The 11,749-nt window shown below is 41.5% G+C and overlaps 1 protein-coding gene across 5 annotated transcripts in view; it reads right to left on the minus strand.

Annotated features, from left to right (window-relative positions):
- GPBP1 (GC-rich promoter binding protein 1) overlaps positions 1-10,108 on the minus strand; it is a 37,221-nt gene extending 27,113 nt beyond the window's left edge. The window contains exons 1-3 of one of the 5 annotated variants that reach the window (XM_071425370.1): positions 9,675-10,108; positions 8,196-9,242; positions 7,337-7,403 (exon numbers count right to left, since the gene is read on the minus strand). The gene's annotated coding sequence lies outside the window, so the exon portion shown is untranslated. Of the gene's footprint in view, positions 1-886; positions 1,006-7,336; positions 7,404-8,195; positions 9,645-9,674 lie in introns of those variants that run through there. The other 4 variants (XM_071425371.1, XM_071425374.1, XM_071425372.1 and 1 more) reach the window with 4 other exon arrangements.
- Positions 10,109-11,749: the final 1,641 nt, after the last annotated feature.

Below are 11,749 nucleotides of genomic sequence, written 5' to 3' on the forward strand. Positions count from 1 at the left end.
CTAATGGCGAACTTGTACTTCCCTAAACTTCAATCTAAGACTAATGGCCAACTTTTACCTCCCTAGAACTTCAAATCAATATCAGCCTCTGCCCATTGGAAAAATACTGTGGTCTCCTCATTACCTTTGTGGTCCTTTACTGAACTCTCCCTGCCAAGCCTCACCTTTTCTTGTATCAGGGAGCCCGTAAGAGTGTTACACATCCTGGAAGGGTGACACAGTCCTACACATGTGGCCTCAACAAGTCTGTATAAAGGACAAAACTGAACTCCCTTTGACCCGCCTGCAATATTCCTCCTAATGCTGCACAGAGATTTTCACTTTACTCCTTACAAGGACACATTGCTGGCTCGAGCTTGGCTTGCTGCTCAACAGCACCCCCAGGTCCTTCTCTAGCTGGCATATGCAGCTGCTGTTCCAGAAAATTCACACTTTCCCTTGAATTCATGAGGATCCTCTACCCACATTCTTCCATGCAGCAGACCAAACATCAAGTGCTTGTATCAGCCAGTTCCCCTTTCTTATATTATCTGCAAACTTGTTGAGGGTAAACTGTCCAGGACTTCAATGAAGATGTTCAATAGCAGGGGCTCCAGCAGTGAACCCTGGGGTACACTGGAACAGCTTCTACTTAATGGCCTTTGTGCCACTGATTTCATCCCTGCGGACCTGACCATTCAGATAGCTCTGGATATACCTCACTGCTCACTTCACACATACTTGTCACCTTTTCCATGACAATGTCAAAAAACACAATGAGGTCAAGACAAATACCATCCATTGCTCTCTGTTCATCTACCAAGCTAGCTGCCTCATTGTAAAGGGTCATTATCTTGCTGAAGTGTGACATCCCCTTCATAAAGCCCTTCTGACTGCTCTCACTCACCTTCCTGTCCATCACATGTTTGGAAACACGTTTCCAGGATCAGCTAGTGCACAACCTTCCCATGGACTGAAGTGAGGCTGACCGGCCTGTAGTTCCCTGGATCCTCCTTCTCATCCTTCCTGATGACAAAATTAATATTTGCTCTCTTACACAAGAACCCTTCCCAATGACCATTAGACCTCTCAAAGATGGCTTTGCAATAATATCAGCACACACGGCAGAATGGAACACCCATCATGGAACCATCCTGGCAAGCCCCATGGACTTACAATGGTATTTAAGTGTTCCCTAACCTGATTCTTTCTTCACTGAGGGTGGAGAAAAAAGGCACAGCAGAACTTGAAGATGACATGAGACCAGAGACAGTCTCCACCCAATTTTAAGGGCGTTGTTTAACTTGTCTAACCAGTATTCAGCTGGAAGAGACAGTCCCACAGGTAGTGAACAATCTCAGGGAAGTCTCTTCCAGTGAACAAAATTAAAGTATTTCTCTAGCTCAGAAACTCATCTTCAGTGCTTAAAATTGGTTTCATTACTGCAGATAAGATACATTTGGTAACACTATCGGTCTGAACTGTGAGAATAAAAAAAAACAGTTTTGCTTTTTCATAATGTTCTAACATGAAGAAACAGATAAAAGAGTGACATTACTATAATAAGAAAAAAAACCTAGCCAATAATACAGTAAAATAGCCAAAACTTCTGCATTTTAAAATTTTAACCTAAAAGTTTTAACTAAAAGTTAAATTTAACTAAAAGTTTAACTAAAAGTTTAAAAATTTAGCTAAAAGGTATGTACTTTTGGAATGGACTTACCATACTACAGCTACACCCTACTTAAATGGAGCTGACCAGAATTTTGTAGGAAAAACAAATTTTAAAATAAAGCCAAAATTGGAAAAAAAAAACAAACCTAAACAACCCTGTCAGCTGAACACATCACCAGAAGACAAGGAAAACCACAGGAAATCAGTTCTGTATCTTCAGGTTCTATAAGCTTTCTCTCTGTATAGTCTGTATCATTTCTCAGGAAATGGTTTCTGTGACACTTGGAAACTTGAGAAACTGTCAAAAGACCATTAAAACAAAAGGCAATATAAACTCACAACAGCAAGGAATACTTGAAGCTGGTGAATGGAATTTCAAATTTAGCAACCATAGGGGGAGGAGAGGAAAGGTTCAAGCCATGAATCACAAAAATTAGAAAAGAGATACAAATTTCTTGATGCTCCCTGAAGACCAGTTTAGAAGTTGAAACAATTGATTTGCACAGAGAAAACCTTGAACAGAATAAATGTTAAAAGCACTGACATGATATACACATTTATATTTTCCAAGGGAATCTAAAAATAGTATGTATGCATATCTAAGCAGCACATTCCTATGAGCTTTAATCCAATGCCTCATAGATTATTATCACAGTAAGTACAGCACACCACAAATTACATAGGGGATCCTCAAATTCACTTCTCAACTACACGCATTTGACAAACCACCCTCACTCTGTCAATGTAATTTTTAGCATAATATTTATAAACAGGCTAGAAGAATGTTGTAAGCTGTGAGAATTAAAGCACACTACAATGTTGTTACGAGAGCATGGAAAGAAAAGGTTATATGCAGTGTCTCAATTTGCTGCTACTGCTTTGTTTCCTTGATAATGAGCTCCAGCATACATATCAAATTCTTATTTCATCAGAAGACAAACAAGAGCATATGTATGAACTTCAGAGGGTCCAACAAAATAGTTGGAACACTGGCCCTTCAGTCCTCCCACCATGGGCCAGCTTCACATTTTGGCTTCAACTCTTTATCATTAGCCAAAGGAAAACTACCAATATTGGTCTGAATTAGGCAAAGAAACTACGTGCGCAAGACTCAGCCATCAGCCTACACACTCCTTCTTCAAATACAGGATCATTCAGGACTTTTTTCATACTAAGCAGATCTTAAAAATAACCCACACTACCAAAAGTTTTTTCTTCTGCCATAAAACACATCTTCTTTTTCTCTTTTCAAAAGAAAAATTTCCAGTGATAGCGGATCCCTCTGTTATCCCTCCCTGCTATCTCTAGTTAAGAGTAGCACTATTTTGAAATCAAGTTGCTAAATATAAGGTCTAAACAATACTTTTATTTAAAATCTATAAATCTCAATTTTCATTCCCCTTTTGAAGACACAGTTTACTCAATATCTTCCTTACTATTCTGTGATCCATGTAGTTCCAACAAATCAAAATAAGCTAATTTTAAGTTATTTTGCTATTCAAAATTTGTATGTCACTAAAACAGAAAATAATATTCAAACTCTTACAACACAAGCTTTATGAGTTTTTGAAACTGGAAGCATTTCTACTGATCACAAATTGCTGCAAAAGCATGACAAACACTTCAACTGAAGATTCCTTCTTTCCTTCTTTCTTTCCTCTCTGTGTAAATGAACAGCCATAACAACAGAAAAAGTTTACATCTTTACAGTCAAACTTTTAACACTCTGAAAGAAAGAGTATCATGCCACCCCTTGTGGCATTTCAATGAAAAACTATTTTTAAAAAAGATTAGGCTTGGTTATGGTAATTCCCTCAAGTTTTTTGGTTCTCTAAAATTTATTGCCTAAGACTTATAGCTTCAACAGAAAGGAAAGGGAGCTGAACTTTTGAAGGTCTCCCCCACCAATTAAACAAAAAACTCTGAAACAGTTCAACTGTAGCCTCTTATTTCTCAATCACACTACTGCAGAGCAAGCAAAACTTCTAGTTTTAGTTTTGATATCCCCACCATCCAATACAGAACTGTCCTCATATATATTCTACCACTGGACAACACAGAACAACAAAAGATGATATCCATACAATTTATAATTAAACTTCTTGCCTCACGTTTCAAAAAGAAGTATAAAAACTAAGGTTTCCTGCAGAGCACTAAGGAAGGAGCAAGGTCCTCTGCTAGATCTGAGCACTGACACTTAGGTATGAGGAGTATGCAGAGTCAAAATATAATGTCAGTTTTTTAACCAATTAAAGCCAACACATTCTTTAGTACAACCACAGACTTAATAGTTATCTTTACAGAGACTTAGCATAAATATAGAAAACCCAACAAAAAAAAAATCCACCTTCATTTCTACTTTGTGCTTAAATTCCTTATGGGAAAATGAACCAATTAAAGCACACTGTGTTTTGCATAAGGATCTAGAATATGAGCACTGCTTTTTATCATATGGTCCCCTTTACTATATACAGTTATGGTTCACAAGCAACAGGTTTTAACATTACCTCTGTGAATCAAATATAAATGTCACAACAATCAAAACATCTTTTAAGAAATGTTTTAGATATAGATGAAGCTGCTAAATCCTTTGGATAAAATAATTATGACTTGTTAACAAAAAAAAAGTTTCTGTTTTTGCACTGTACTGAAACATAGATTTTTAAAAAAATGCAAGTTATTTCATAACATGAAACAACTTCACATTTATAGCCAGGTTCAACTGAGTAACTTCAATTCACTACAGCCAGATTTCTTCTCCTTGAGAGTGTAACACACTTTGGTGTGCAATGATTCCACTAAATGGTACTGACCATTCAGCAAAAGCCTGATAGATGCTCATTTCTTGCCCTTTAACAAGGTACAAATTCAAAAGCTAAAGTGTGAGTTGAATTACATCACTGCCCTGTGTTAGCATATGTTATGTAGGAAATCACCAGGAATGCTTCAGCACTTGGGAATTGTCACAAGAAAGAAGTAGCAGCTGATAAAGGCAGAAGTTTTGCCCTATGCTGAGCATATAAAGCAGATAACTTCTTATTTCAGCTGTTTCCCTGAGTATGTCTACCTAAGACATGGGTGGAAAGGAGGAGACTGTGGAAGAGTTGATAGCACCACATAGGGCATTATCATCAGGTACCACATTCAGTTACTCAAACACATAGAGCAAGAAAAAACAAAACAAAAAATGTGACAAGTTTTGTTCACATCTGTTTATAATAAGGTCTGCAAATAGTTGTCTATGCAGGACAGAATTTATTCCTACTACTAAAAAAAAGGAAATAAAAGCAACTTCCTCAGACATTACTGATGAACGGTCACTGTAACAGTGCTAGCCACAAAAGTTAAACAGATTAACCTCATTAGAATAAAAATAAAAGGAGCACAAAGTACATTAACTTGTACAACACTAAATATCTGCACAATTTGCCTCTATCATTTTACTGATGTAATTCTGTTTCATCTTTGCTGCAGGATTAAAGGGCACTTTTTCTCGGAAGTTTCCACCAACACTTTTTTCAAACAGTAGAGCAACCTGCACCATTCTGAAGAATTAGCCAGTACAAATGTACCCATTTTAAGAACCTACCAGAATAAACACATTAGTAAAAGACACAACCTGCTGACAGTTATCCCTCTACAAAAGATATGTTTACATCAAGGTTTAAAGTATAAGCTCTCAGGAGCAAGGACATTATCTTCATAGTTGTCTGTAAAGCATTTAACAGACTGTAAGCACTTGGAAAAAAAAAATCTAGGGAAGAAATGAAAGTGGACCAGCATGCTTGGCGTTCTCTCCTCAGTAGGTATGAATTATGTTTAGGGTGCAAGGGCACAGCTGTAAAACACTCCTGAATCCTTGTCAAACACATATGTTCACAAATAGGAAAAAAACACACTCCTATAGAATCCCTGAAGAAAAGGGGCTAATGTGTATATCTCAAACACCAATAGCTGGATAACTGCAGAGCCAACCAGAGGTTTGTGGAAAATGGGATATGGCTGGAGAAGGGGCCATGCAGGGGTAGGACAGCACTCTTCTGGGACAAGCATCCTCATTCTAGTCCACAGAGAGACAAAAAACAAAAGATAGAACCAGCACAGAAGCAAGCATGAACTGTTGACCAAAGCCCAATGCCACAGGGGGATAATGAGATCATCAGGGATCCCCCAAAAGCCTCCAAGCCATTTCCAGAAAGGCCTCAAAGAATGGACCATACAAGATAACTGATCTACATAGAAAATGAAAACCTTTGTTTCAGGACAAGGAAACTACCTCTAAAAAGCTACCCCACCACACCCTGCCTGCACATCCCAGGACATCCCATAGCCAGACCAACAGTAGGAGTCAGGGCTGGTGATCTCTTTTTCTCTCTCTCCTTCTCCTTAATTCATCTCTTCCCTTCTCTCTTCCTTTCCACCCCATCCCTACTATGTAAGCTGTGTGCTTATATAGTAGGCCAGGGACTGACATACCCATTTCAATGCCAAGTGTGCAATTTATGTATAAAACCCAGTGATTTTTTTTTGTGGACCTTCCAACTTTTGTTGTCCCTTTCAACCATAAGCATTTATGAATCTTGTGTGCTCCTTTCCCCTACTTCCCAAGTGTAAGTACTGTGAAAGGATAAAAGAATTATCCTACCATCAAACAGAGAAGTGTAAAAACAGAAATAATTTAATGAAGCTAAAAAGCAAACTCCTCAAAACTTCCAGAAGAAGAAGAGTGTAGAAAAAGATGCCACCCAAAATATAAGTGGGGGATGTAGCTCCTTGATTTCAGTGAGAGCATCTTGAAAAGAAATATAAGTATGCTGGCACTGAAAATTAATAGCTTGGAAAAACAAGCAACACATCACTTTTTCTATGAATTAAGAAGTGAATATTTCTATTACTCTCATGCGCATACAATAGACAACAATCAAATTAAATGGCAACTCACACCAGAACTCTCCATCTATCAAATGCTTTCAAAAAAATCATAGTCATACAAGTAAAGGAATATACAAGATCATTCTTTTTCTATTGGTTTGGTTCTTTAACAAGGGGCTCAGCTCACCAGTCAACCCCAGCCACACCTAGACTCAATACAGAAGAGCCACAAGCCATAGCCAGAGATTACAGCAACAGACTCCTACTCCTGTTCCATAGTTTCCATATTTTCAAAACAGCAAAACTGAAACAGAAGTTAAGATAACAAAGCAGCAAGACCATCCAAAGCACAAAACTGAAGGTAGTTCAACTTTTAGATATTGACAACATAGAGATAAGAACTTTAGTGAGACTAAGAATTTACAAAATGTATGTAGATGCAAGTCCTTCATTTGTGGTCAAAATAACAAGCCACGGGAGTTAAAATACACTGCAGTAATTTTTAAATACAGTTTCACATGCTTAACTACACTTTTTCTACGAGGTTTTAAGACATGCAAACTTCCCAAATATCTTCGCACTGCCCTTAAAGAAAACCTTTTTTTCATTAGTTCACTACTGCCACTAGTTCACTACTTCAGTATTGGAGAAGCTCTCAAAAATATTTTAGAAGGTGACGGCTGAGGTAAAAGTGTAACCTCTACCAGACGCTCAGTTTAAAGTCTACCCAAAAATGCTTTAATTATTTAAAGCCTTATGAATCATCAGGGTGGGGTAGAGGATAGAGAACTTCAGTAAAATTACCACTGACTTTTGAATTAAGTTGCTCTGTCCATCTTAATTTTCTTTCCGGCAGTAGCACTCTGCTGAATGCAAACCTACAAAAAATTATTATAAACACATTAATGCCAAAATTAGAAAATATTTAATCCCTGTGGGTTGAAGAAAACTACAATACATCTAAAAATAACAAGGAAGATAAGCCAATTCACCACTAGATTTAATTTTGTATCATTCCAAGGAGAAGGAGCTCTTTTTGAAGTGCTACACTCGCAGACCAGTCAGTCCAATTCATTGCCATTACAGAACAGGTAAATACACTAAAATCAATCTTACAATATCAACACAGATAAAACCTAGTCTGCATAGACAGTAAAATAATTTTTGGTAAAAAACACCCTCTGGCTTTCATATGTGACAAAGAATAGTGGAAAGGAAAAAAAAGAGTGAAAACCCCTCTATATTATTACTAGCCTGATGCTGCAAACACATCTAACACAAATGGAAGGAATGGCACATGCAAGCTATCCAGAAGACTTGGTCAAAAAGATGTAACATTTACTCTTGAGACTACAACATTAACACAAAGGCTAAATTCCTCATGGATTTAATCTAGATATAGATACTTTTTAATCTCACATAAAAATCACACTCTTATCTACACATTTCTCCTTGTAGCTGTATTCTTCAAAGTCTTAAGGAATTATTCCATTATAAAAGCCAGCAAGTAAAAATTAACAAGCTTCAACATTCAACATTCTCAAAAAACAAAACAAAACAAAAAACAACCACCAAAGAACCTCTAACCAGTAAAAATTACAGGTTTAACTGTTCTACCGATAAAATGTTTTTTCAAGTGAAAATTGATTTATGAACACTACAACACTTACCTAATCCAAGAGGACGACACAAGGTGCTAGTACTGCGTGATTTATATTTTTCCAGTTTGTTTTCCTTGAGATAATATCCCGAGTTCCTGTTGATACTACATTCGTGGCACTTTGACATAGATTTGACCGCACAGAAATCAGCTACCCATCCTTCTCGCTCACAGATTCTGCAAGGCTATTTACAAAGTCTGCCAATGTCTGTCTTAAAAGCCTTTTATTTTCTCTGACAGTTTCTTCTCTTGTCTATTGCATGTAGATACCACTATATGCAGCATCAGCTCCAAGTGAAATAAATACAGTTTTTACTCCACAGACTGTGATATCAAAAATCCAAATTTCACATATGAACTGAAGAAATTTCCTACCTTCCGGTAGCAGAGGCATTTGTAAACAGTTATCTGGATACCTCCATACTGCTTATGAGCAACAACATTTTTCAAGAAAAATATTAAATAAAATACAAAAGAAACAAGTATAAACAAACATCTATTAAATTCTTCATTTATAAAATCGGTCTCACTGCAAAATGAGAGAAGACTATGTCAGAAAATCTAAAAAATGAAATAAGGGGGAAAAAAAATCTGCCATGAAACTTTTCAGCAATGTCCCCACAGTGACTCAGGCCACATTTAACCTGCAGCCAGTTAACAAAACTGGTTAAGCCTCTGACTCAGATAGAATGTTGCCGAGAAGAAAAAGAGTACGTAAAAAGAGGAAAGCACTTTATTTTTGCAGCTGAAGTATTCAGAACTTCATAAATTTAGCTATGTATCCATGCCATGCGGACAAAAGAATCCAAGGGTGATGTGCTCGACACAGCTAGAAGAAAAAACCTTACGATTTCCTCAGTTCTCTTCCCAGATGTCTACTGCTTGTTTGAGAGGCCCTTTCTGGACAAAGCACGCGCAAATTATCCCAGAACAATGTCCAATATTTCTTCCTTTCATAGGAAGAACTGCTGCAGGTCAGTGTCCACCTTTTCTCTTCTCTGCCAGCTGAAGCAAAAGGCTACAAACAATCCAGGACTGACTCTATCGTTCAAGCAACCTAAGGTAAAAAGAACCAGAAAAATCAGTTCTCCCCTGTGAAATTCGGACTGGCGTTAGACAACCACGAAGCAAGCAAAACCCAAACGCCTGAATCTTAAATACAGAAGCAAGCAGGAACCTGGATCCCAAAGAGCACACACGGATGCAGCCGCGGAGCCGAGCCCGCGAGCGGAAGCCTGGGTTACACCTCCACTCGCAGCCACAGAGGGCGGCGGCAGTGTTTGACGGGGGGCGCAGCCTATCAGCGGAAACCTCCTCCTGCCGCTCGGCCCCGCTCGGCAGGAAAACAGGCTGGGGCCTGGAGCCACGGGCAGTGGGGGCTGGGAGGAGAGAGTGGGGGGAAAACAGGCAAAGAAAGAAAGGGTCATGTCTCGTTTTATTGGCGAAGCTGAACAGATGTGCAGAAGGCACGCGGGCGGGACGCGCTGACCTGGGCCAGGGACATTTCCCGTAGGGGCAGCGGGAGCCGCAGAGGGAGCCCCAGCGCGGCCCGGGGCATACTTCCTTTCCCGGGCTGCGGGGACAGACAGACGCCGCTGCCGGGGTGTGCGGACACAGGCCGCCCGCTCCGGACTGTACGGGTACACAGAACCCCAGCTCTCGGGGTGTGCAGGCACACAGAGCCCCGGCGCTCGGGGTCCACGACCTCCCGCTGCGGCTCCGCCGAGCACCCGTCCTCGACCCTCCTGGCGACCGCCCCGCCTTCCCCGCCGGGGGCGGCTCCCTGTGCCGTCCCCGAGGGCGGTCCGGGCAGCACGAAGGGGAAAGGAGCGTGGCAGCCCGGCTGCCCTGTATCCGCTCCGCGCCCGTTGCCGGCGCTGTCCCGGACTGTTGCGAGTGCCCCCGCCCCCTTCCCGCGCACGCGCACACCGTGCGCTCGCCTCGCTCCCTCAAAATGGCTCCGCGCCGCAGTGCTCCCCACCCGCACACGCATGCTCCGCGAGAGCCCCCGCGCGGGAGCCTAGGGAGGAGCGGGCGGGGCTCCCCGGTACCGCCCCCGCCGTGACGTTACGGGAACCATCCCGAAGGTTCCGCGCGGGACGGGGAATCCCCAGAGCGCGCCCCGCCCTCGCGGCCGGAGTCCCCGGCGCCGCCGTCACTAACCGTGCAGCGGCGAGGCCCCGCCTGCGCGTGCGCAACGAGCACCGAGGTGGAGGCGGTGCCGGCAACGGCCGCTGAGGCCGAGAGCTGGGGGCCCCAGGCCCTCGGACCGAGAGCCGGGCCGGGCCGGCCCGGGCGGGCGCGGCGGGACCCCGGCTGGAAGGCCCGTAGGCCGCGTGTGTGCGCGAGAGCGCCCGCCCAGCGCGGCCCTGGATCAGCCCAGTGTGTGCCGGTGAGATCCCCATCGGGAGGAAGCGCGGCGCCGCGGGCCCCGGGAAGCGCAGGTCCCTTCCCATGCCCGCTGCCGCGGACAGAGCGGGGCTCCGCAGCACCGAGCGCCGCCCGGATCCGCAGCGCGGCTTAATCGCGGTGCCGGAGGGGCCCGAGGCCAGTAAAAACCAATAACCACTGATTAATAATAAATATCAGAATCTTCGCTAAATCGACACTTCGGTGTTCAAGCGCACGAGTGCAAATACCCTGGAGGTCCGCACAGTTATTCCGAGTGTGCAGTTTTGAGAGAGAAGTGATGGGAGGATTCTTAATGCCTGGGATCTAAATGCCTAAATCACTGTTTTGCAATTTTGAAATCCTTTTACCAACTCAATCAAAATTGTTTTTTCAATTAATTAGGTAAAAAAGTAAATTAACAAAATTAATATTTCAATATCGTTAGAAAGAACGCTGGCAAGCGTTCGTAGCACCTGCATTTGATTGTGGATTTTCTTTGAAAGTTTCCTCCACAAGTTTTAAATTAGTATTAAATTATAATAATTTTTGTCTAAAGTCAGTGTATAATCTCAGTTTATGCACTGAAACTGAGATTATGTACTGACTTTTGACAAAAATTATCTCATACTGTAGGATTCTCTTTTAAATGCATTTTACAGGCATGTATATGTGGCCAAAGTAAATTATTTTTCGTAACTTGATAGAAATCACTAGAAAGCAACAATTACCAGAAACTTGACTAAACAATTACCAGACTAACAGCAAACGAACTAAGCAACAATTACTAGAAACTAAAAATCAACAACTGAGAACATAAAGTAGAAAAAGCACATGATAATTTCATCTTTAAACTGACAGAAACTCTGAAACAATTCAGAAGCTCTGAAACATTAATCTTCAGCTCAACTCTGAGTATTTAAACCCCAGTTCCAGTTTCTAACACCAGCAGTGTTTTTCTAGGTTCAAGAATTCAAGATTCATCACAGTCTTGAGTGCATTAAAACCTCCTTTCTCTTCATCTTTGAAGTTGTTTGTCCTATTTACCTGTGCTGCAAAAGCAAGGATTCCCAGGAAGGGTGTGGGAGCATTCCCTGTGTCCTTTCATAATTAGCACAGCCTGATGCCAAACGTGAGCAGGAAAGGCAGGGCAGTGCTCTGCCACCTGGCCCAGCT

This window comes from Agelaius tricolor, unplaced genomic scaffold (assembly GCF_023055355.1).
Source record: "Agelaius tricolor isolate 1412-34295 unplaced genomic scaffold, bAgeTri1.0.p SCAF_4, whole genome shotgun sequence".
Classification (NCBI taxonomy): Eukaryota; Metazoa; Chordata; class Aves; order Passeriformes; family Icteridae; genus Agelaius; species Agelaius tricolor.